Source organism: Trachemys scripta, chromosome 10 (genome assembly GCF_013100865.1).
Source record: "Trachemys scripta elegans isolate TJP31775 chromosome 10, CAS_Tse_1.0, whole genome shotgun sequence".
NCBI classification, from domain to species: domain Eukaryota; kingdom Metazoa; phylum Chordata; order Testudines; family Emydidae; genus Trachemys; species Trachemys scripta.
The window spans coordinates 64,786,458-64,813,682 of NC_048307.1; the positions used below are offsets into that span (position 1 = coordinate 64,786,458).

General features: G+C 39.7%; 1 protein-coding gene across 1 annotated transcript in view; it reads left to right on the forward strand.

The window, feature by feature from the left end:
* Window positions 1-4,152: 4,152 nt before the first annotated feature.
* SEMA6D (semaphorin 6D) overlaps window positions 4,153-27,225 on the forward strand; it is a 303,107-nt gene continuing 280,034 nt past the window's right edge. The window contains exon 1 of the mRNA XM_034783797.1: window positions 4,153-4,233. The gene's annotated coding sequence lies outside the window, so the exon portion shown is untranslated. The remainder of the gene's footprint in view (window positions 4,234-27,225) is intronic.

Sequence of the window (27,225 nt, forward strand, 5' to 3'; positions counted from 1 at the left end):
AGGTGCAATTTTTCTACTAACTTTCTTTGCAAACCCAGTACATTTGAAGGAAGTAACTGGTTCATTATTTGTTTGAGGTCATTTAAGATGTTATATAAAGAGCTGCACATTAGAAGCCCTTTGCAGTACACAACAAATTTTTATTGTTGTGGCCTAGAGGATAGAGCACTGAACGAGAACTCAGGTTGTATTCCTGGCCCTGCCTGCCGTAGTCTATAGGACTAACGGGTGTGTGGGTGGGTGGGTGGGTGTGTGTGTGTAAAATATTTCAATAAATCAAATACTTAAACTATAAGATATAAAATCTTTTATTATAGTTTAAGTATTTGGTTTATTGAAATATTTTTAATATACATTTATAAACCTAAGTTTGGCTGTAATGCAAGAGACTTATAGGCCATATCCTGTATAGTAAGCTAAAGCAAAGTTAGCATATTTATATTAAGACCTTTTACTTAGAAAGCAAAGTTGACCTTTATCCTATACCCAAATAAAGTACCTATGCCTATGTCTATGACCTTTTTATTTAGAACAATAGACAATGGAGAATGGCATAAGAGGCTTTTCAATGTTGTACCCACAGACTTAACAAGTACACCACAAGAGCCTGATGTGCGTACATACCTGTCATCAATACACACATACATACTAGCCTATGGGGTAAGTGTACCCTAACACTTCTGTGGGTAAGGCATGAAATTTGGGCATAAGTGGAAGGATTTCCGGCATTTGCCCTATAAAAGAGGTAACCCACCTCAATAGAGTACTCCATTTCTCACTTTACTCTATTCCTACTTACTCCATGTCTATTCTTACTTATTCTCTATCTATTCTATCTCTACAATAACTGCTGCTCTTAGTAGGCTATACTTGTTCTTCTTAAACTTTGTTTCAAAGGAACTAGGCTAAGCTTGGTTTCCCTAAGTTTTATTCTTTATTAGGTTTTGCTTTTAAGTTTAAGTTAGTCAAGTAAACCCTAAGTTCACTTTAATAGCTCGTAGCATTAGTTTCTTCTAAGCACTGCATCCCTCACTCAAGAATTGAGAAACCTGAACCACAAGGCTGTTCCTTTCTCTTACCACCAGGTTATCAAGGAAGGATGTGAGTATATTAACGAAAGCTTTGTTGCATATAATCTATATTAGCATATGTATCTTTTGAATAGCAGTAATGCGATTGTAACTTTGTAACTCTGGTTATTTTACCATTTACTTACTATTATTGATTTTAACAAAAAGTCTTTAAGGCTATATCTGTCTCAGTGTGAGCTTCCCATCATACCCCCGAGGGTCCTTTGTAAATTCTGTGGAGCCTGATTTGGGACAGGAACTTTTATCTTCCAATCCAACAGATTGGCGAGCCTAAACCCCATACTATTACTATTAATTATTAGTAATATTATTAATTAAAATAAATAAATTAATAAATTAAATCCACATATTATCCAAATTAATATTATCACTACACCCTAAATCAGGCTATACTGCTCAGTGACTTTAAGCAAGTTACTTACCCTCTTTGTGCTTCAGTTTCTCCATCTGTAAAACAGGGATAAATGATGCATGCCATTGTAAATTGCTTTGAGATCTCCTGATTAAAAAGTGCTATCTAAAGCTAGACAATATTATAGAATTCAGGAACTATATTACATATTTTAGAGGTCCATCCTCTGGTGCTATCTATCTATATAGATCTAAGACATAGAGCACTATCATAACAGTAACTCCAGATACAATATGATGACATGATTCTTGTCAGTTTGAACCAGCAACCAGCTCAGACTGACATTGCTTGTGCTTCTGGAAAACATTTCGTGTATACTGGACATGCTCAATGGCTTAACACATAATATCAAAATCATTCTAACATTAGTGTTATTTCTCCTTGGCATAACCACTCCCACCTTTATAATGATAAAAATAACTGGGCATGTTTAGTTTTGAGAAAAGAAGACTGACCTGATAATGGTCTTCAAATGTTAAGGGCTTTTATAAAGAGAATGGTGATCAATTATTCTCCATGTCTGCCTGAGGTAGGACAAGAAATAATGGGTTTAACCTGCAGCAAGAGAGATGGAGGTTAGATATTAGGGAAAACTTTCTAACTATAAAGTAGTTAAGCACTGGAATAGGCTTCCAATGGAGGTCATAGAATCCCCCTCATTAGAGGTTTTTAAGAACAGGCTGGACAAATACCTGTCACATGGTCTAGGTATACTTAGTCCTTCCTCAGCATAGGAGGCTGATCTTGATGTCTTCCCAAGGTCCCCACCTCCTCTAAATTTCTATTGTACCTATCCTTACAGAAGCATTCAGTAATTTGTTTAAAGAAATTATAAATGATGCTATACAAAAAAATTTATCTAGTAATATACTTCTGCCTCCATTTATTCACAAAAGCAATTGATCTGAACTCAAATACATACCATACATAAAATATCTTTCTAAAAAAATTTCAGAAACAAAATTAAAACAAAGAAATTAAGACCAGACATTATTTGCAAAGCAACTGCAGACACATAACTATATTTTAATAATTTTTATAAAGAATTAAAAGGGTCCAAGAACAAGCTCACCTTTTTGTTGCTTTAGCCAGTTACCCTCTCTCTGAAATATAACTGAGTTATTTACTGTGCAAAACTGGTAATGATGCCAAAAATTCAGAACTCAGCCTATGTTTGTGAACCCACAATGATTTATATGCATGTGAAAACTCATTTTCAGTGTGCAAACATATGACATTCACCAGTTTGCTCAAACCCTGACCTCTATTGCATGGATAGAAAAGAAAACATCTACACAAACTGGAATCATTTATTTGGCCCCAATCTAGTATTCTTTACTGTTTAGGGTAAATCAAGAGAAGCACTTTGTGTTTAAATTTAAACAGGAAACTTCACCAGGAAGTAAAGTAAAACAATACATTTTGAAGAGAAAAATCTCTGTTTGATATCTTTCTTCACAGCTAAACCAACTCAGTGCTTTATTGATTACTGAAGAGCATTTGTGTGTCAGCTGGGGATGGGGGTGGGGAGCTGGTTCAGTCAGCCAGGCTGTTGAATTCCCTGAGATGTAGGCAATGCAGGCAGTCAATGCACCCTCATTATGGATAGTGTCCCTAACCCTCAGAAGAATTAAAAAAAAAAAAAAAAAGCCCAGTGAATTGGATTGCATTACAGGGAGGGCAGTAGAGACACAGGGGACTAAGAAAGACAAGGAAGGGGGAAGAAACTCAGGAACTGCAGGGGCAAGCAGGAGAAAAGAAAAGGGCATAGAAAATAAAACTGGAAGGGGAGAGGCAGAGTAAATGGAGAGGCCAAAACCAAGAAAGAATGGTAGACAGGAAGAAGAGGTAGAAGGACAAGAAGGAAGTGCAAGCACTGAGAGGTGGAAAAGAGGAGGCCCCTGATGTACAGCCTGCCACTGTGGAGCACCATGAAGAGTGAATATGTTTCAATAGACCTGAGAGGGGCTTATGGAGGCACTACCTGGGAGACTGCAACTGAGGTGTAGGGGAGGGATCTGTGTTTATGAGGCAAAACACAGGTGTGGGATCTACATGGGCGGAGGAGACATTTGGTATGAGAAGCTGCAAGACAGGTGGGTGTCTCTGAGACAGGGGCTGCTTTGGGGACAAGGGAGAGGGTGTAAAAGTGAGGCCTGGCTGATGGAGACGCGGAGGGGTGGGGAGAGGAGGACTGGGCTGTAAGGTGGTCTCCAGGAAATACGGGGATGAGGGGGAGAAGGCCATACTGAGACACCCAGTGACGAGAGGAGGATGGAAGCAGGCAGAGGCGCTGGGGTGGAGGAAGTAAAGGCTCTGAGATGGGGCTAGGTCGGAGGAGGTACAGGCTGGAGGGGGAAGGATGTGGTGGCCCTGGGAGAAGGGGACAGTGGCCATGGCGTTGGGTGGAAGAAGGCGGCTCTGGGGTTCACTTCAGGATGGAGACTGCGGCCAGCGCCCGTGTGAGGTGCGGGGCGGGGGGGGCGCTCAGCGGCAGGGAGGTCGCTACTAGGCGCGCGTGGGACGCTGAGGCAATGGCCGCGGAAGGGCGTTAGGCGCGGGGAGTGGCGGGAGGCGGGGGGTGGGCGTGGGGTTTGAAGTGGAGTCACCCGGGGCTGGGAGGGAGCCGGACCGGGAGTTTGCCGTGCCGGGAGCTGAGCCTGCACCGCCTGCCTATCGTTGCTGTCAGAGCCCGGAGCAGGTGCTTTCCTGAGCGAGCCGCAGCCCCAAGTAAGTCTGTCCTCCTCGCTAGCAGCCTGCCATGCCGGGAGCAGCGCTGCCTGCTCGGCTGCCGCGCTCCCGGGCTCCCCGACCTAGCCGGGGGAACAGGAGCACTTCCCAGTGAGGGGCTGCGAGCTGCAGCCTAGACGCGGCATCCCCTGGAGCCCCCTGGGCGGGTGGGGGTGAGCATCGCTCCCACGCGGAGCTGCTGCACCTCAGGATTTGGGGGAGAGGGACGGAAAGCGAGTGAGTTGGTCCGTGTCTTATTCCCCCCCCCCCTCCCCTCAGATATTTTTCAATCTTTATTTCCAAAGAGTAGCTATATGCAGACTGTCTGGAGGTGAGACACCCCTACACACACACACAGTCCTTCTGGGGTTACATAGGTGCTGGATCATAATGTCAGTGAGTAGAAAGATTTGCTACATTTAAAAAAAAGGGAAATCGGTGCGTGGAAAAAGTCCTGTGTGTGTGAAAGAGAGAGAGAAGGAGTGTGTGTGTGTGTGTGTTTTGTTTTGGTGTGTGTGTGTGGCGGGGGGGGGGTCCTTTCTTTCTCTGGGTTTGGTCGTTTCGTTGCATTTCTCTGGGTGGGTCTCTTTTCTCTTGGCTCATTGTTTTGCAGTGTTATTTCCATCCGTGCCAGTGGCCGAGAGACAGGGACGCTGCCGATGGTCTCTAAGCATAAGGAGATGGCAGGGTTCTGTACTTTGCTGAGAAGGATTGGTCTGGGGGTAAAACTGATTTCCTCACCACAATCTCAGGATAGATGAGGGATTATGAATAAAGCAGACAGCTACTGGCTTTGAGCGTAAAACTTAGAGCCTGTTCCCCCCGTAAAGGAACCCACACGCTTGGAGATGAATGAAAGCCTCTCTGTAAAGCCAGTGAACGCATTTTAGGGGGATGCAGTTTAATAATGGATTTTTTTTATTTTAGAATATTGGTATAAGAGATTCAGTGTATATAATCTCAGCACAAATATGTACAATACAGTATGTGCTTTTCTTTCTGTGCACTGTGTATGTATTTGCACCTATATACCTTCTATGGTTTTTCTCTTGGTTTAATTCGTTCAGGATGTTTCCACTTTCCAATTATTCTCTCTGCTGGAGTGCTCAGCAGTTTCTACTTGATGGGCTGAGGAATTCTAATTTTTTTAATGATGTTATCCACTTCTCAGATCTTACTGTATATCATAGACATGCTATTAAAGATTCCTCTCCCCACCCCCCAGTGTCCACATGAACTCCTCCTAGCACTAATGCATGTGCACCCAGAGCAGAATAGATCAATACAATATTGATGCACATATATCACACACATACACCTTTCAAATAATGTGTATAACTGTATACACGCATACAGTTTCCCCTTCCTCTTTATAATTCCATCCCTTGGTCACTTTGTTTACTTCCCCCACAAAGGGGGTTTGATTTAGCTAAACAAGATGCTAGTGATTTAAAAAAAAAAATTCTTTTGGTAACAACTGGTACAACTCGTAACACGAAATTGTTCATGTGCATCAAGTGGTGCTGGGTGTAAATCCCAATAGACTCTAACATATCTAATGCCCTGAATGTATTTTGGTTTGTCAGTTCTTGACGGACTTGCTAAGTGCTCCAGTCTGCTGAAGCTTAGTTTCTAGCCCCCAGGAGAAACACGTTAGTTATATGAAAACCTCTGTCTAACTCAGAGCTTGATTTCAAAGGGAAAATCCACGACATAGAACTGGTGTTATGATTAGAGAAAGTGATGTGTAATTTATTTGAAGAAATAGGAAATTCAGAAGTGACTTATAAAATGAAATATAAGTATTTTACCGGCGCTAGATGTCTGTTTTATCTATCATCATTGTACCTATTTATTATTTCTCTTCTTTAGTAGCAATCTGTTTTCATTTTTCAATGTATTGTCCTTTTCACATTGATTTTTATTGATTAAATGCTTTTGTTTGCCCGTCGTCATAGCTGTCTGTCCCTAATTCAACCTTTAACAGTATTTCTAACTACTGTTCAGTTTGTCTCCATCTTATATAAAAAAAAAGCATCTATCCTATTGTCCTCTTCATTTTAGAGCACTGAATTTATATTATTGCTCACAGCATTGATCTTTCTATTGTACATTTGTTGTTGTTGTTCTTTTCAAATGTTAGAATAACATGGACCATTTCAAGCAGATTTTGATTGAGATAAAGTGAAATATAAATTTGACTACCCTTAATGGCCCTTTTAGCTCCTTGCATACTACTTGCGTTCTCTGTTCCCCAGACTCCAAATTATAATGCAATGTGAATGGTAAGTCAGTACATCTATCTTTTTGTTAATTAATTTATTCATTAATAGTCTTGATCATACTTTTGTCAACAAAACGTATGTCTAGCAATCAGCAGATTCATGTTTTGCAAAATTCATATTTGATTAAATGCGGCATTAAAATATGTACAACTTGTATGAATGATTTAAAAATCATGTAGAAGTTCAGAAGTAAATAAGAAAAGGTTTAATAGATTGTTGGAGACCCAGGGTTTTCTTTCTTTTGCAAAAGAGGCTTTATCAATGTTTATTGAATTTGCTTGTCTGCATGAAGAAAAGAACTGTTGTTTTGTTATGTAGCAGCTGTAAGAAGATTGACAGCTACAAACTGAAAATCTATGAAGGATCTGTCCATGACAATTTTGAGTTTATTTAGATGTCCTACACATCTTATCATTTGCAAAATTATATAAACAAAGATACATTTGTGGAGAAGATATAATATATAGATAGTATACTATAAAGATTCTGAAGCTTATTGGGATAATTGGCAGAGTGTGGTCTTGTCTGGGATGTGACAATTAATTTAAATCTTATTAAAATATGAATACACAATTTAAAATTAGAATATATACAAGAAATACTTATTTTAACCATACTGGCTTAACTGGAAGTATATTAAGTGTAATAGCCTATTTATTGAGATAAAGAGAACATCATTGATGTCATGGCGTGCTTTGCATGTTTAAACAGAATCTGATGAATTACAAACATTCATTACACTACAAGCAATTGCTGAAACTTCTCAGGACCCCAAAATAGAGAGTTATTTGTATACTGCTGCTCACATGTTTTCTGATTTTGGATTCACTGTAAAAACAGAAATAAATAAAAAAGCCATTGTTTTTAAATGAATTCTGTACTAGCTCTAAATCTTTTGTTGGTCTACTCCTGTCTCATAAATTTATGTTTAAATACCTCGAACGTCTTCAGGTTATAGAACTTTCTGTTGAGAAGTGTGGGAAAGCTGCATGGACGGAGCAGCCTTTATTAAATCTTGTAAGAGTAGAGGACATATAACACACTAGGGAAGGTCAGGTTTTACTAAATGTCTGAGACTAGAATGAAGATTGTTCCTTTGACCTTTCTAAATTCAAGCTATGTACTAATTTTAAAGGGCATCTTATATAAATATTGGTAATCCACTGCCTGGCTGCACATATCAAGATGCAAAAGAAAGATTAGGTCAGTACTTCTTGGACTGTTATACATAAATATTTATTTTACTTTAACAATTCACTTCTACTTAAGCGTGAGTATTATTAAAACAGTTATTGTCATACTGTGACTTTTGTTCTGTATGGGCTTGATTGAAAGCCCACTGTAGTCAATGGAAGCAGGCCATATTTTTAGGCCAAGACTTTCAGCAATGAGTTGTGATTTTTGGGTGCCTCAATCTGTAGATACTATGGGGTCTGAAGAAGAATTATCTACATAGCAAGTTAGTGTGTAGCAAGGTAGGGTGTGAATCTTCAGCACACTAAGTTGCCAAGCAGTAATTTGCTGTAGAGAAACGTCCAGAATATGGGTTATCAGTACTTTCTAAAAATCAGGCACCCTTAAGTCTCAAGTTTGGCACCCAAAAATAGAACACCCCTCTCCCCCTCTCTCCCCCCCCCCCCCGCTGCCAAAGTAGCAAGCCACTTTTGAAGATCTTGGCCTGCAGAAATTGGAGGAGAGAGTAAGTAGGATAAGGAGAACCTGCTAGAACTGTCCATTATAAGAATTTTTATTTTGATATTGTCAACAGTAAAGATTTTGTAATGTCAGTTCAGATTTTGGCCAGCAACACTATATACCTACTTTTGTGTATATATGTGAGAGACTGCATGATGGTGTTCTGGAGTTACAAGATTTTATTGGCATCAATTTATAATGGCCACATTAATCATAAGTAATAAGTCATGTGTGACGTATGAAAGTTATCCCTAACAGGTGCCAATAAGAACCTCATACCATGCTATCGTCCAAAGTATTCTGCATATTCCTTATATTTTAAAGAAAATCTATTTTCAAAACGTCTTAGACAGATTTACAAAAATGTCTATTTTTCGTATCCCCTTTTGTAAAGCTGGAAGAGACTTAATTGCCACTAGTTCACTGCATAGAAGGGGAAAAAAGTTATAACTAATACCTGTCCTCTGGATGCCTGTCCTTCCTGTATGATAAAGGGTAGTAGGAAGTATGGGGTCCATTGTTGGTGGGGATTGTCAACGTTTCCCTTTAGGTGGTCTCTTAAGGAGGCAACCGTGAAACATTTGCTTCACAGCCAATCCTTGATGCTATCGGTCTGATTAATTATTGGCCAGTATGACATCTTCGATTATGGGTTAAGATCATAGAGAAGTTTGTGGTGGTGAGACAACTATTTAAGTACTTAGATTCCTCAGACCTCCTTGATGTTTTGGGTACAGATCTGGGTATATGGGTAGAAATTGTACTGGTGGCATTAGTAAATGATTTGGGGATGAACAAGGACTGGATGTCTATGCTGATATTGTCAGGTGTATCAGCAGCCATTGACATTGATGACCAGAGGGGGTATTGATTTATTTGCAGACTGCAGTGGGAGTAAATGGAGATGCTCTTGAGTGACTCCATTATTTTCTTAAGTGTTCCCAGAAGGTGGGACAATTGCTCTTCCTCCATAGGGTGCTATGGTGTGGAGTTCCACCAGGTTGCATCTTGTTTCCTATCTTGTTCCATCTGTATATGGTGCTGATTGAGGAATTAGCACCAGAGCCTATAGTTACTAGCTTTCAATATGCTGACAACACTTCAACTCAATAGTACTGTCTCACCTGACTGCACCATAACTGTGGAAAGACTGCCCTAGTGTTTGGAAGAGGCTGGATCTTGGATGATAGTTGGCTGAAGCTCAATCCAGATAAAACCAAGGTGATGTTTCCTGCAGGAAACAGCCAAATGCTGTGATGTAGATGATCTATTGAGTGAGTGCATTGGCCATTTGTTACTCAAGTTTGCAGTCTGCAACCGTTTCTCTTGGGTGTGGGTCTGACTGCAGTGGTTTATGTGTTTTGTGTTGAGGCTAGATTCTTGCAATGGGGCTACACTTCAGATTAACTTGGAAACTTGAGTTGATTCGGAATACAGCAGCCCACTTAGTAAATGATATACTTTAATGAGGGCACAGAACACAAGTATTCCATGATGTGCACTGCCTGCCTGTTGGTTTCTGGGTGGATTTTAAGATGTTGGCGGTAATCTGTGAAGCCCCAACTGGCTTGGGGCCTTCCTACATGAGAGACTGCTGCCATACTTTGATCAGCAGACACACATGAGCTGGATTCTTTTTTATTTGACATAGAGGGGATTGGTGATAGAGCTTCTTCCATGAGGCGCCTTCAGTTGTGGTAGAAGCACTATCTTTGGTCTGAAATAGTCTGGGATTTTTGATTGGCAGGCCACTATGCAAGCCCCATCCTTTCCCCTCATGTCTGAGTAGGGTGAGTTTGATAGCGGAAATTTGGTTTGTGGGTAGTTGAGTTTTAGTGGGGAAAGCCCTACCTTTTGAATTGTCATGGATGGGATTTTGGTGGAGTTTTTGCTGCTGATTTGGCTTTGGTTTATTGTTCAAATAATGTAAACTGCCTTTAGAGAAGTAGAAGGGATGAGAACCTTTTTATTACATTTATAAATTTAAAAAAAAGAGCTAGGGAGGGAAGACAGATGTCATAATTTTGAAGTCTGATATCTTGGGAAGTTCCAAGATTTACAAGGTAGTTGCTATCACATTGGAACACTAGGAATCTCCCCTTTCTGATGGTGTAACGCTCTTGTTTATTACCTTGTGTGGTGGAAAGATACTAGATTTCAAACACAGACTTTGGTTGCTAAGGCCAAGCTTCCCTAGACAGGAAGAGTGTTATTGCTTTCTCAGTATGTTGTATTCCACTTAAGTGCCTGGTCAACATAAAGGATAAATGCCTACTAAAGCTATTAACTAGTACAGTTACTCCTTTAGCTCAAGTAGCACAGGAGTCTTTCTTGAAGCTGAAGATTCTAAGTTGTATCCACAACGACAAATTGGCACAGAGATTGTTACATCAGTTTTGTGGTACCAGTTAATAATCTGCTTCAATCTTATTCCCTCTCCTCTAGTTTATTAATTCTGTCTTTACTCTGTCTATTGAGTTTGCATCCCCTTTCACTCAATCAAATGTTCATTGTCATTTCCCAGTCTATTATATTCTCAGTTCCCCTTCCCCAATTCATCAAATCAGTTCCAGCCTCACCCAGTCTATCAGTTCCATTCTCAGTTTCCCTCATCCTATGCAGTTCTCAAACCCATTCCAAATTTATCAATTCACCAGCTAATAAGTCCTTTCCCCAGTGCATCCAATATAATTCTAATACCCTTTCCTTTAATTCAAAAGTTCACCTACCTGCTTTCCCCAAGTCCCCTCCTACCTACTGTTCCTCCCCCCTACTCACTCACTAACTAACCCCAAAGAGTGTTACTATGAGAAGACTAACATTTTCTTTCCCCAACTTTGCAGCATTAAAGTTTTTTAATTTAATATTATATGAAGACAAGGTTTTGCATTTTAAATTCCATGGACCAGTTTGTGACATCTAGTCCTACATGTGGATGGGTCTCTCCAGGGACATATCTCACTTCTCTTATACAGAATATTTGGGGAGGAGTCAGGTACCTCTACAGCACTATTCTCACAACCCAACAAATGGTGCTTCAAGATGTTAGATTCTGCATAGGGGAGAAGGAGGAGATTGGGCCCACCAGTCACACATTATCTGGGAAGTGTAATAGAATATCAGGCTTTTAGGCTTGTGAAGTTTACTTACAACCTTTGTTCATGGAGCTTGTTAATTTCTTGAAAAGAAATTATGGGTTTTCTCAAGGTGACAGCCTCTATTCCTTTGCTAGCAGATCTTCTGCGGCTAACAATTCTCTCTTGTAGTGATAAATTTTGCAGAAGAAAGTTTCCCTTTTACAGGGTTTATGAGCTCCACAGGAGCATAAGGATTTCAGTACAGAATCCTCCTGCTTTCTGATTTTCCTACAGAGAAAGATGTTGAAAACTTACAATCATGGTTGTTAACTACAGTGCTAATTCAGCAGTGCAGATAATGAGGTAGTTCCCAACATTAGCAAAAATTGCTACCATGCATGCACAAAACCAGTTTTTAAAAAATGCTTCTATCTGTTGTTCGGGTGTTCTTTTTTTCCCCTTTGCAAGTCATGAAAGTGCCCAGTACTGAGTCAGAGCTAGCCAACCTGAAAATGTCAGATTGTAAAGATCAGTCATTTTCAAATTGTGTATGTTTTAAAAAAAAAAATCACTTATACTTTTCCCATTTCAAGTAAATGTTACTTTTTTCACCTTTCCATAATTCAAAAACAGGTGAATGGATTTCTCTCAAACTTGGCTAAAAAATAAAAATCATCTCTGGGTGGGGGGAAGTCAAGTATGGAACAAAGCAGAAGATTGATATGGAACATCTCATCTCAACTAGAAATGAGAAAAATCCAAAAATGATAAGCTTTAGCTTTTGATATTGCAATATGTACTACATACAAAAACTCTTAAAGAACCTTAAGGTTGCAAAATCAAGCACTCTAAAGTTAGGAAATGCCGGAATGAAGGTTTCCTGTACAACCTTAATTTAACCTCTTGTGCATGTGCATCACAACACAGTCTTGTACTACATTATCACATATGCCTCTACCCCGATAGAACACGACCCGATATAACATGAATTCGGATATAATATGGTAAAACAGTGCTCCGGGGGTGAGGGGGGGAGGAGGAGGGCTGCGCACTCCGGTGGATCAAAGCAAGTTCGATATAACGGAGTTTCACCTATAACGCGGTAAGATTTTTTGGCTCTCAACGACAGCGTTATGTTGAGGTAGAGGTGTACTATTTTTCCCCCTCCCTTATTCAGTGCACAGGATGGATGGTGCTCACTTAATGAGTAGCTATTCAGTATTTTGTTTTATCCCCATTGTTCAGTGTGTTGCCCCATGCTCCCCCCCCCACACACACACACACACACACACGCTGTTCAAATCTTCTCTGAAGACAGAATTATTAATTTCCTCATGGGCTCTTCTCTGGTGCTCATCACTATAGTATCTGAGTGCTTCACAAATATTAATTATTTTATTTTGAAATGCCTATGACCTGATTTTTAGAGCAATTAGTATTATATGTTCCAATCAGGGCTCCCATTAACTTCACTTCCAGCTATAAGTGCTTAGCAGCTCTGGAGATCCTAGGGTCTCAAGTTGGTCTCCCCAAAAATGAACATACAGATAGTGACCAATTGTGAAAAATTTGGTTTAAATGTCTTGTCTGGCATCACATAGGAACTCTGTGGCAGTGGAAGGGATAATATCCCGTACTTCAGGGCAGCCATTCCACTGCTTTGACCAACCTTTCCTTTCCTGCAATCTGTCTTTTTCACTACACACCTTTCAACTGCTGCAACAAATGAAGCACAGATACTATAGACAACAACCTCTTTCATTACACAACTCGGATTCATCCCCAGCGCATTGTCTATCCTTTGCACTGAAAGAGGCAAGGATCCTGTTTGGAAAAACAGTATGTGTTCATGTAATTAAAAACTGTATCATAACTCATAATTCTACCTTTTGAGTTCTTTTTAGCATTCTTTTAATGTTGTTTTTTATGTGTAATTTCCTATGGTTTTAGAAAAGCAAAGTGGAAAAAAATAGAAATTCCACCATATGGGTCATCAGCAGGAACCTTTACATCTGCATCATAGACCTCTGCCATTTGTTCTAATGGTATAACTGTTAACAGTAGTAGATTGTTATCTACTATGTGGACCAGCATGAGAGGGGAATGAGACATACGCTTTGTCAATGGGTTTCACAGATATTTGCTTACAGCAGAGGAATGATCAGACTTGGAAATCTTGGGTTCCATTTGGGGTCTGGAAGGGAATGTTCTATAGTGGGCACAGTCCCTTTTGCCCCTGTTTCTGCCCACTGCTCTCCCTGGTTTCTCATCCCAGTCTTCCTCCCACATCCTGGCAACTAGTCTCAACCTCCCTCCCCAGGCTCCTCCTCCCAGACCCAGTCTCTTTTCCCAAACAATCCCAGTCTTTTTCTATTTCCCCTCTCCTCCCCCACCATTTCAAGTTCTCCTCACCTCCTTGTATGACTTTCCCCACCCTGACCATGCTGACTTTCAATACCAATCTTCCCTTCTTCCAACCCCACCTCACAATGCCTTGTCCCAATCTACTCCCTCCTTCTGACACCCCCTTCAGCTTCTTTCCTCTCTGTATATGAGTCAGGCTGCCTCCTCCTCCATGTTGCCTGGCCCCAGAAGGGGGACGCTAAGGGTATGTCTACACTGCAGTTAGACACCTACTGCTGGCCTGTGCCAGCTGATGCTGGCTCACAGGGCTCAGAATAGGGCGCTGTTTAATTGCAGTGTAGGCATTCAGGCTTGGGCTGCAACCTGGGCTTTATGACCCTGTGATGTAGCAGGGTCCTAGAGCTCGGACTACAGTCTGAGCCCAGACATCTACACCACAATTAAACAGTCCCTTAACCCAAGCCCCGTGAGCCTGGGTCAACTGGCATGGGCCAACCACGGGTGTCTAATTGCAGTGTAGGTGTACCCTAAGGGTACAGAAGAGACAGTCTCCTTGCTCTTTGTTCTGGTACCTGGTGGCATAGTGGCTCCAGCAAGGCAGCAGCAACTGAAGATAAAGCCCTGCTCAGCCACTGCAAGCCTGGGATGGAACATGGTCCATGCAGACAGAATCTTCGCAGAATGTATCTGCCAAACACTAACAAGTCTCTACTAAGCATGTGCAAATGGAGATTAAAACCTTATAATCTAGCCAAACGTGGGAGATTTTTCACAGGAATTGCAAAAGGCACATCCTCGACACCAGGGTGACACCCTCCCTGTACTAAATTTCAGGGCCATGCTTCTAGCATAGGAGTACTACAGCTTCTCAATGAAACAGTTGTAATAATAGTATAAGTGTATTTTCCCTAATATTGTTCTCCAAAACATCTAAACTGTTTTAGCTGATAATACCTAGGTACAGTGCTGCAAGTTACTCTGGCCTTCAGACTCCTGAGCCCATCCAGAGTGTCTTGGAGGTTTGGTGTCATACATTGACAAGCAATTTTTTATGTGTGTATCTATGTGTATATATAGATATAGACAGTATGTGAGAGAGAATATATTAAATAAATAAAATGAGAATACAAGATAGGATGGGTGGCATAAAGATTTCAGCAGCAGTCCAACAAGAGTTTGAGTTGACTGCATTACTCGCAATTGGGAGATGTACGTATGTTAATAGATAGATATGGGAAGAGAAAGAGATTGGTTTGCATGTAGGTATTCATCTGCTTGAGAGTGAGACAGCGTGAGGATAAAATGCAGTTGAATTCTATAAATAACATTGTTATGGAGTTATAATCAATTTACCACATCCAACTTCACATACATGGTTCATCACTTTTAACAGACAACGAGGAGTTTCTGAAGATTGCAGTTCATTACTAAATTAGGATTTACCTTGCTGGTGTTTAGAATTTTAAAAATTTCTTTCCAGTTAGACTCTTTAGTTTTGTATGTGACAAGGGAAAGTACACACTTCATGTTTTTGTTTTATTTTAATTGAAATGGTGGATTTCTTTTTATCCTGTGCATTAATTTAATGTGCTGCGAGTCTTTTTAACAGATGTGTATTCACTAGGAGATTGCTGAATGTGTTGTCACTGCTTTACAGGCTGGCAGACTGTTCAACTCTCTAAGCCTGTTTTTGTCAAATGAATTTTCTTGATTGTCTGTGCATGTGCAAAGCTTCAAAATGTCATAATTACCTTTTTTAAAGGGAAAAAAAAAGAAAAGAAAAGAAACCGAAGCTAAAATTCAGCCTCCCATTCTCATTTAATATACAAAGAAAATTGTATGGTTTAAAGGAACCACAGAAGACAGAATAGAAATGTTATAACATGAGCAATCAAGATTTTGAAAATACTGAATAGGTGTTGTCGCTGAAAAATCAGACTGCAATTTAAGACTTTGAATAGGTACAAATAAATGTAAGAAAAAAATAACCTTAAACTTTCACACAAACTTGCTATCAATTATCAACATAATTTGAATGTTTGATGGACCAATCTTGCAGGAGCATTGGCAATGGCGTTCTCATTAAAGTCAACGGGCATCCCTCTCCTCCTGGGACATGTGCAGGATGAGGCCCACAGTAAGTTTTAGAATTAGAAATAGTTAATTTCATTTCAGCACTGTTTTATTTATCTAAATAGTATCCCTAATCTATCTACCTAAAAGTGTTTGTTTTGTATACCAGAGCATTAGCACATTATACAGAACTCATCAGTTTTTATAAAGTGATGGGGGCGGGGAGCTTTTGATATATCTTGTGCCTTCTGAGACACATTCAGTTTTCAATATTGTTATCTATGTGAATTCCTATTGTAATTTAATCCCTCCCAAAAATAGTTGCCAGCTCTATTAGTCAGGAATCCATAGAGGATACAAATGTAAGATCTTGGTAAATAGACAAATAGACGTAGAGAATTGTGAAACACACTTTGCAAGATTCATGGCATGAATTAAGGTGCTAGTTGATTACATTTCGCAGCTATCTTTTCAAGCACCCAAAGAAAGCAAATCCTTGGTAAGATAAATCTAGAGACCTTCTTAAAGAATGATACTGGAGTATTTTAAAATAAACTCCTGAGATTCTGAAGTGCCAATACTACTTATAAATCAAAACTTTTTTCCTAGTATTCAAGACAATGTGCCTGTGATGCCAAGGTTGGGGACTTCATGGTTGCCTTTTCGCCAAAAAATGCATGAATACCTTGCAAAGAAAGTTCTCTAGCACAAGCTGCAAAAGATCTTCAGTCTCTTACCAGGAGGTGTCACTGCAGTTCAGTATGAATTATTGAAGTACATCTGTAGGGACAAAATAGATTTAAGGTCTCTTCAGATATGAATGCTCATGTCATCAGATGCAGCGATGTGCTGCCAGTGTTTTAGAAAAGGAGTCCCATAATTTCCTCCTCTACCTCTTTTAAACCTTGTGTACCACGTGCCTGCAGAAGGGAGAGTGAGTGACTATGGAATTTTTTCCCATTTAAACAAAAGTGCTTTCTGCTAACCAAGGAAAAAGGCAACATCACTTCGCGAAGAAATGTATATTAAGTGCACTTGCAAGATTGACACTTTGTTACTCAAAAATATACTTAGTGCAGTGATTGTATAGTGCAACTGTCGAAGTAATATGAAGTGTGTGAGAGAGAGAAGACCTTGTAGAGGTAAAATCTTGGTGTATCCTCTCCTGAGGATTTTTTTTTTATATACCTGACACTTGTTGTAATCTGATCCATTCCCTTGGCCCTGTTCATTCTTTCAGAATAGTGCCAGACTGTAATACAGGGCTGCTATGAATCTCCGAAACAATTCCCAAAGGTTATGTTAGGAGTTACTTTATAGGAAAATCATTGTAGACCTTGGGTGAAATCCCCATGTGCAAAGGGAGTGGAGCTAGGGCCAAATTCTGGCACTGATTCATCTTGTTTCTCAGAACAGTTCTCACAATCAGTTTTACTCCGAGTTGAATGTATATTTCATATAGCCTGCTAATGAGGTGAAGACTTGTTAATTATACTGGTCTGTGGAGTTATGTTTATGGCTCTTATTTTTCTATTATCTGTTTGTGGCACACGATAGTTCAGTCTCCTTTGTAGCTGTAATATTTTAGTGTAATCTGGTTATTGGACTTAGTACAGGGGCAACTGGGTGGGATGAAGTGACCTGTGATGTGCAGGTTAGACTACATGATCTAGTGGTCCCTTCTTTTCCTTAAACTCTCTGTGTGCAAAAAATAATAATCAGCCTGGCTGGGTTCAAGCAGGTGATTTACAGGTAAAAGGCAAGATTTTTTCCCGTCAGTTGAATATATGTGATTATACCCACAATAATTATGGAAATAGTTTTGAGAGACATTTTAAAGTCTTATGTTCCAGATAACCAGTTTTGGGTTTTTTTTACCTACTTGTTTCATAAAGGGCTGAATCCTCTCTGGCTGAGTCAGTGCACGGGGCAGACTAAATGGACCAAGTGGGCTGCCCCTTGACTGCTTCCACTTGGCTGCCACGTCTGAAAAAGGGAGAGAGGAAAGTGGCCTATTGTGGGAAAAGCAAGGATGAGCAAGTCTCCCATGCTATCTCCCTAAAGCATCTCAGAGAACTCTAATTTTTAACAAAATTCATCTGAGGTTCCCTGGATGAAGATTTTCTCCTCTCCCTGTTGCTGCTCCACAGGATTTGCTTCTGCCCTGGGGTTGCACTAACAATCTGGGAGAGAGGAGCTGCCCAAGATTTCTGGATGACTGGGAGAGGGGGGGCTTAATTTACACAAAATCCTTGTCCAACCACCTCCAAACAGCTCTGTGTGTTGTTGCAGTGGAGGAGGGCTAGCATGTATCTGTGCCTCTTCTTCACAAAGTCTTATTGTCCTTACAGCTAGTCAAACTAATGCAGACACAATGGGAAGTAGAAACTAATTAGCCCTAAACATCTGTGCAACTCAGCTTGATGATTTGGCCCAAAGTAAAGGGAACTGCTGGACCCATGGGAGTTGCACCTGTGAATTGCATGACAGATTTCAGCTTGTTTCTTGGAAACAAATTACTTGTATTCCGTGGCCATTTGTAGCACTAAATGTATATGTGAAGGGTCTCAATAGATTCCTGGAGCTATCTATAGTATATTTTCATAGGTGTTAATCTGCAAACTATTATAAAACTAACAAAGAAAATTGAAAGTTAACATTATATAATTACTCTTAAGATTCAGGAGGTTTCAGTTAACAATTGTGATCAATATTTCATTACACTACTGAACTAGTCTGCAATGTTTTTGGAAACAATTAGTATTAATTGCTCATAAAGAACTTTCATTAATTAACTGATCATACTTATTTACTGACTTAATAAAAATTCATGTGACAGGAATTGTCCAGCATATTCAGCAATCATTTTTATTATCATAAGTGTTAAAATACTTCTTTTACAGTCTTTCTTTGATTGTTTGTGAGTACAAATATAAAATAGTGTGATAGAATCGGTCTCTTCAGCAGGTATCCTGATTAAAATCATATATATGACTAAGCAGGAATTTCTTAAAATTAATTTTTTTTAACTTAGATCCAGCTTACAAAATGACATACGTGTCCCTTGACCAGCAAATTCAGGAGCACAAATAGGCACTGCATTAAATCAATTCATGCTAGAATTAGCTATATTTGTGTGTTGTGGGGGGAACCCTATAAACCAGGAGTGGCTAAACTTACTGACCTGCTGAGCCACATACTACAATCTTCAGAAGTTCAAGAGCTGCGCCTGATGGGGTTTGGAGCTTCAGCCCACTCCTGCTGAAGCTCTGAGACCCGGCAGGTGTGCCCCGCTGGGCTGAAGCCCTGAGACCCTCCTCCCTGCTGGCCAGAAGCCCCTACCCCACCACCCTGCTGCAAAGCAGAGGTCCTGAGCTCTCCCCACCAGTCTGGCAGGTGGAGAATGGGGGGCGGAAACAGGGGGTCCGCAAGCCACACTTTAACCGTAGAAGAGCCACATCTGGCTTGCAAGCCACAGTTAGGTCACCCCTGCTTTAAACTGATGTAAAACCTGTACTCAAGGTGGCTCCACCTATGTGCAGCTAAAATAATTCCTATCTTGCCCATCTGTTTGGTGGAAAAGTTATGTGACTTTGCATTTCATGAATGCTCATTTGTTCTAATTTATGTCCAGATGGTTTGTTTCTACATTGTAGCTTTGTTTGTTTAGAAGAATATTTCAAGAACCAGAATTGAAAACAAGTACACTCTATAAAGTAAATTTCAAAGTAAGAACCATTAAGGATGTATGACATGGATTGTATAAATCTCCACTATATGCCTGAAGAGTGTGTGTTGCAGTAAGGTTATTTATTTTATTCTTATAGACTAATTTGTCTAGTAAAAAGGGTTATAATATTTGCCAGGCTGAGCGGGGGAAAAAACAGAATGAGAATGTACATCCAGGGCCAATATGTTTGCAGACTTCACTATGACCTTGGTTTCAGTGCTTCCTCATGGATTATCCAGACAAAGGTGTCACTCAGGAGTTATATCACAGAGACAGCCAATATTTAAGAAACACAGGAGAAATGTCCTTTGTTTTTCATGCTGTGCCACAAATACACTGCAAGCAGAATGAACAGGAGAATGATTCCTTTAGACTCATACAGACTGGGGAGTGGGGGAGTCATATCCCCTTGCTACCCCCAATGGAAGAAATGCTTCTGCAACCAAGTTACTGTTTACTCGTGTAGGGGGCCTGAACAAACTGTTAATGTTCCAGTGGGTTTAACTGATACTAACATTTGCCCAGTGCACTGTACACTTTGTCAGAAATTGATCTGTTGGAAGTAGAGTGGAGGTGTACATTGGCAAGATGGTGTAGCCAGCGTGCACTGCCACTGCTTCTGTAGTGCCTGTGTTGTAGATAAATGCAGATTTCAGGGCCTGAGTCTCCTCTCCTTTGGACCTTTATCTTCACATAGAAGCACTGATTTAATTAAACACATTTTAAAAAAAGTTAAACTGGTGCAAACCCCTCTGTGGATTCACTTATATGGGTTTGAAATGTGTCTTATTGGTTTAGCTTGTACCATTACATTTACTAACAGGATTTTGCACCAGTTTAAACACATCAGTTTAAAAATGCACATTTTTGCCTGGCCTATGCACAGAGTTGTGTGTGTGCTTGTTGATGTTTGTTACAGATGCAAAACCCTGTGTGGTCACTCATATTGGCTTAAACCTGGCTTCTATGGGTTTAGCTTGTACCAGTAAACGTACAGGTGCAAGCAAAACTGATGTAGCCTCTCTCAACCCAATATAAGTGTCTCCACATGGGTTTCTACCAGTTTAGCTAAATTGGTTTGAACTGATTTTGGTTAAACCAGTGCAGCTTTTGTATAGAGACAACAGGGCCGGCTCCAGGCACCAGCCCACCAAGCCTGTGCTTGGGGCGGCACCTGGAGGGGAGTGGCGTGGTGCGGCCCCCGGCGCTCTGGCCACTACGGAGAGCGGAGCCGCGGCGGGCTTGCCGCCCTCCCACCAGCGCTCTGGCCGCCGGGGAGAGCGGAGCCCCGGCCGGGCTCACCGCCCTCCCTCCCGCCGCTCTGGCTGGTTGGGGAGAGCGGCCCGCGGCCAGGCTCGGCGCCCTCCCCTGCCGTGTTCGGGGGGGGGAGGGGGCGGTGGGAGACTTTTTTGCCTGGGGGAGCAAAAAAGCCAGAGCCGGCCCTGAGAGACAAACTCTTAGTTTATATCGATACCACTTTGTGTATAGGCAAGGCCTTATATTGGTTTTACATCAGAGTAATTCCATTGACTGCAATGGGATTACTTCTGTTTTACAGTGGAAGGACTTTCACATATCCATGCTATCAATCTTTCAACTTTCACCATCACTCAGTTTACTTCTGCCACCCCCCTCAAAAATGCATTTACACTTCCTGAAGGAGAACTATTGGTGCATTTTCTCCTTTTGTGTACGCAGATTCTTTGCTACTCATCTGCCATCTCAAAGGCTATGCCCTAAACACACCACAAATTTATGACTGCTGCTGGAATTTCTTATTTTGAGTCAGTCAGTAGTCAAACAATAAAGATACTTAAATAGGTTTTAATAAATGCTAAATAAGGGTGTTTCAGAAGTAGTAGTTATCCATTGGGTACCACGATCAGAAAAAAAACAATTTGGGGCACTTTAATATCATTATGCATTTTGTGTTTTCTGTAGCCAATGTATATTTACACAATAGAGCATGACAGGGAGTATATTTCAGAGGCATGAATGTACACCTCAGGCATATTGTGGCTGAAGGGAGAGATAATTTAACTACCTGAGTAGTGCAATAATCTTTTTAGAAATGCATTACTTGATATCTTATTGCTGTTACTAAATAGTAATTTTTAAAAAAATCCTAAAAGAGCTATACTCTGGGATTTACTTGGGATTTTGGTATGTTTGGTATCAATGGCAGCTCGTAAGAAAAGATACGTTTACATGCTGAATTCTAAAGCGATTTGCTTCATTCATATTGACACTAGCATGCAGTGAGGTAATAGCTAACAGAAGCATCAAACCACAAAATGCATATGCAACCATAGTCAGTAGTCCCAGTGCATTTTTCCTATATACAGCATCCATAAATGACTTCTTCGTTTAGCTTTGCTTAGAGTAAATTATATGTTTGAAGTTGAAAGCCGGCAGAAACCATAATGCGCTACAAGCCCAATTTGTTTTTAGAATGACTAAAGAAAGCTTCACTAACAATGTACAAAGATTTTTTTTTAAATGTACCTGACTTTTTTCAGTATGAAATATCACATCAAACAATACATTAATATAATATTTAGTGAAATGTTTGGATATACAAAAAGCGCAGGATCAGTCTGATTGCATCAGAAAAAAAAGGAATAAGCCATGTTTTATAGGAGAGCATTTTTTAACTAAAAAAAACCCCAAAACCATCTATAATCAGAGGTTTTAACATCTGTTCTTCTCCAATTGTTTTCTTACAGGCTACTGTAAAATATTACAGAAGAAATCAAAGGCTTATTAAAATTCTAGTAAGAAGGTTTTTTTTCTTTTTTCTTCAGGGAATACAAAAAGCTGCCTTTAAATAAATGTTAGCAAATTACATTCAAAGGAAAGGTATAATAGCTTATAATTAATCTTTGTCATAAAGGAAACCTGCTTGAGACTGAGTCTTCTCAACTTTCTTTGGATAAAGTCTAACCTCCCTCTCAAAAATAGACAAATGGGAAAGAACAGTGAGCATTAGTCACACTGTTTTTTGTGTGAAAGAGAAGTTTGTTTACTTGATATAATGTTTTCATTGTTTTCTCTTTGGTGACAACCATATGGGGGACAGAAAACCTTGACAGTATAGAAGAGTTAAAGACTGTACTATATGTACAAAATTGGTGGCTACTGTATGTAAACCATTCTCAATTACACTTCATGCAAGCATACTTTAGCTCTTTAACAAACTGATACAGGAGTAATAGAAGCAAATTAGTGTCTGGTACTGGGGCTGTCGTGTGTGTGTCTATATATACATATATAATTTTATACATGTATCTGTGATCATACGAATTGCTGTAGATCAGACTAGTATCCAGTCTCTGATTGTGGCCATTGCCAGAGGCTTCTGGGTAAGTTTTCAAGGAAACCCATAGTGGGCAATAATAGAATAACCTGTTATAAGGAAAAGTTTCATCCTAATCCCCATCACTTAGTGGTTAGTTTAGGTCCTGGAACATGAGGGAATACATACCTTCATATATTAAATATATATATTTTTAAACCAGATCTGTGTATCTGTGGGTACACTCCTTTATTTATTTAAATGTCTAATGCTTTTCTGAATCTGTGATCATAGGCACCCCGTATTCACACCCTACACACTATTGCAATAATATTTGTACAGAATATGCCTTATGAGTTATTGTATGTAAGCTAATAACATGCTGGTTATTCATATTGCATTTGTGTTTGTTAATGGTATATGTAAAGTGATGAATTCCCTCTAGACGTTACTAGAACATGTTTGACTAGACAGCCTAGCCTAGGTAAAGGTGATAAATAGGTCTGTCCTAGACTAAGGAATGTGGGTTTACCTCAATTTACGTATTAGCAGAAAACAAAGCTATCAAGTTAAACCAGTAGCTCCTGAACTTGAGAAACCAAGAACTAACATGGCTCCTGCATCCCAAAAAGATGCAGGAGACTGAGTCCCTAGGAGGCTTTCCTGACTTGTAATACAAAGACATCCCTTTGGGAATATACAGAACGGAGGAAGAGACCTTATGAGACAAAGATACCAAACAATTTGATCTTCGTGATGGGTCCTGGCCAGTAAAAAAGCTGGAAAATAAACTTTCCAGCTTTTTGTGGGTAAAATAAACTATCTTGAACAAAGACTGTATCTTGCTAGATTAAGTTTTAGACTTTTAGATGCTTCTTTTCAGTTTTATTTGGTTGTAACAATCTCTACCTTTTTTTCTCTTTCACATGGTATAACTTAATCCATGCTGTCATTAATAAACCTTTTATGTTTACTATAAACCAATTCAGTCCTGTGTTTGAAGGGAAGGGTGGAAAGTGAAATTAATAACCTGTGATGTACTGAATCTTTAACAGAGTGGCAAACTTAATATCTTCTGAGAATGAACAGTAGGGTAGGGGCTGTGCATTGCAGAGAAACATCTAAGAGGCTGGAGTTGAGTGACTGTTATCTGCTGGGTGAGGTTTGGACAGGGAGAGCCTTCAGGAGTTTGCTGGTGAGGAAGACAGATTGATATGGTAGGGAATTGACACACAATCTAAGTGTCAGCAAAATTCACACTTGCTGAGGCAGAGAGGTAAGAGATTCGCTCATAGCTCCGGATATCTTGGCCTCAGTTATGTCTTCTGATGATACGTTCCACAAGTTATTTATGCACCATGCAAAAAGTGCATTTCCTTATATCTGTGCTAACTTTGTTGCCTTCCAATTTAGTTAAATCTCCCCTTTTTCTTGTACTATAAATAGGAATACCTGATTTGCCTTCTCTATGCAATTAATTATTCTGTATAATTTTATCATGTTTCCTCTTATTCAACTCTCCACCTCCTCATAAATATCCCCAGTCTTTTAAATACTTCTTACGTGCCTGTAGAGATAGGTGATAAGTGATCAGAACTCGTTTCTACTTTTTTATATTGTTGACTTGTGTAATGACATTACAGAATGTCAAATATTGATTTTAATCTCATTCATTTTACATCCTAATATTTTATTTGCTTAACATTTCCCCTTTTCCCCCCCCCCCCCCAAACATTGAGCAAAGGCTTTCATTGAGCTGTCCACAATGATACTCAGGGTCTTTTTCCTGTGTGGCTGCAGTTCAATTAGAACACCGGAAATATGTAATAGTCATCCATGTTATTCCTTCCAGAGAGAATTACCTTGCATTTATCTACTCTGAAGTATTTATTTTCCATATTATCTTGTGCTCTGATTCCATCATATCTTCTAATCTAAGTAGGGCTAGATCAGCATTTGGATAGGACACCTCTGAAGAACATCTAAATGCTGCAAAAGTGGTACAGATGATTCAAGATATGATTCAGTCTTCACTGTCTCTGTTGAATCAATGCCTCAGCATGAAGTTAAGGAGCACTGTGCTGCCAAAGGTGCTCTGTTTTGGATATGTAAAAATAAGGTCCTGACCACCTGTAGCCATTAAAGATCTTGTGGCAACCTTAGCAAGTAGGGGGATATTAAGACCAGTGACCTGGCCAAATATTAGTTTGGGTTATCTGCCTACATTCCCCTACAGTTTCAATTGGATTCAATATTCTTTATCCCTTCTCCAAACAGCTGTATAATGTGTGTCCTGCTTCCTTTATGTAATTTGGGCCTTTCATCTCTCTGTACTGCATACACACAGGGGAGTATATAGTTCTATGTTTGTAAAACATTTCAGGATCTTTGGGGATGAAAGACAGCATATAAATGGAGGAATAGTATTTTATACTCTGAGACCTGATTAAAGCCAGCAGAAATCTGTGGCTGCAGAAATTCTCTTTCAAAGAGGGTTAAACAATCAAATCAGCTCCATATGAATCCTATAAACTATATTTTTGGTAAAAATATTAAATCTGAATGCTTTTTTGTACTCTATGTGAAGTCTGAGCAGAATTTAATTACTAAAAATGAGGCTACCATAGCAAATATAAGGATGCATATCAAATTCATTCTTTAAACTGGGTGAGGACTATTAAAATTGTTCTACAATTTCAAAATTAGATCTTTCTTTTGGGAAAAAAATCATAAAGGGTTGAAATTTATCAGATGTAATTAGCTGTACCCTGGAGTGTTGATTATTTGCTTTTCTTTGGCCAGCTGTAATTCATTTACTGAACACCTGATGATATTACAGTTGCTGAAGGAGCTTATGAAGAACTCGCATATTGTTAAGCACTTGAGTGCTAAGAGATTTTTGGAGCATTTAAAATAAAAGGAGTGGGAATTATGACAAAATTGTGGGCACAGGCATCCCACATAATCCATTCTAAAATGCTTCTATGTTGTACTTTTAACTATGGAATGAATATTTTGGCATTTCTCCCAAAGGCCATTAGTTTGTCTCTAAGAGGTAATTCTTCTTATGACATGATGCTGCCCCTGCTAAAATTAGTTGTAATGTTTTCAATATTATACACACATATTAATTATTCCGTATGTCTATACATATACACATAATTAATCAAGTTTCTCTCATATACACACACACATGCACGCATAATTATATATAAAAGAAAAATACAAACTTGGGTAATAATTCTCAATGTAGATTCATACATTCCAAAGCCAGAAGAGACCATTGTAATCATCTAATCTAACCATCTAAATAATATAGGCTGTAGAACTTCCCCAAAATCATTCCTAAAGCATATCTTTTAGAATAACATCAAATCTTGATTTTAAAATTGTCAGTGATGTAGAATCCACTATCACCCTTGGTAAATTGTTCCAGTGGTTAATTACCCTCATGGTTAAACATGTATGCCTTATTTCCAGTCTATATCTATAAGTTTTCTCCAGTGTAGGTCATTGTAAAGTCTAAGCAGAGGATATACAATCGACAGCTGAAAGCATTTGTGTAGCTTTGAATTTTTCAAATTTAAGACCTGTCCCCCACGTGGATAGTTGGGGTTTACTTTGTATATGCATCCTGTATGCATACACGTATATTTGAGGTTGAAGGAAGCTGGCCCATTTCTTTCACATTGCTGGAGTTGCACTGGTGTAAATCTATCCCTAGAGAACAATAACTCCCACAGGGAGATAAAGGGAGGATTGAGGTACATAAGGGGCTGCTGAGCAGAGGGAGTAGCATCTGTGGTGTAGGGATGAGGCTCCTTTTCCTCCACATCTGCACATTTATCGAAACTTCCTCAAGATTTGTCAGCCCAGTACACAACCAATTTATGTAGTCTTATGGGGCTTACGTGACCATACTTTGTGGTAACCTGGGATCAAGATTTGCACCATGGATTGTTTAGCAATACATGAGTAATTTTTATAGGGGCGAGCCTTTTGAATTTTTGATAAGGTTGTCACAGTATTTAGCTCACAGACTATAATATTAAAAGTATAGCCATATACTTTACATGTAATCAATAGGTGCCTTTTAACATTTTGTCCACTGCTGAGACCCAGTGAGCAAAACAACAGAGTTCTAACTTCTCTGTTTAGAGATTGTTTCATATGACCTAGCAAGGAAGCACATTTATAGAAGAAGGGAAGTGAATATAAAGAGGTTACAGTTGCTTTTATAAAGCCAATAATGATCAGTCCAAGGTGCTACATCTCAGCTAGTATATAACGCATTTCATGGCCTACTAGCAGGGCCGGCTTGTAAGGGGCGGCCAATCTTGGTTCGGCGGGGCAGCGCTTGGGTTTTGTTGTTGTTGTTTTTGGTTCGGTGGGGCGGCGCTCCGGGGCGGGATTGATTTTCTTTTTGGTTCAGCGGGGCGGCACTCGGGGGGGGGGGGGGGGGGGGGGGGGGGG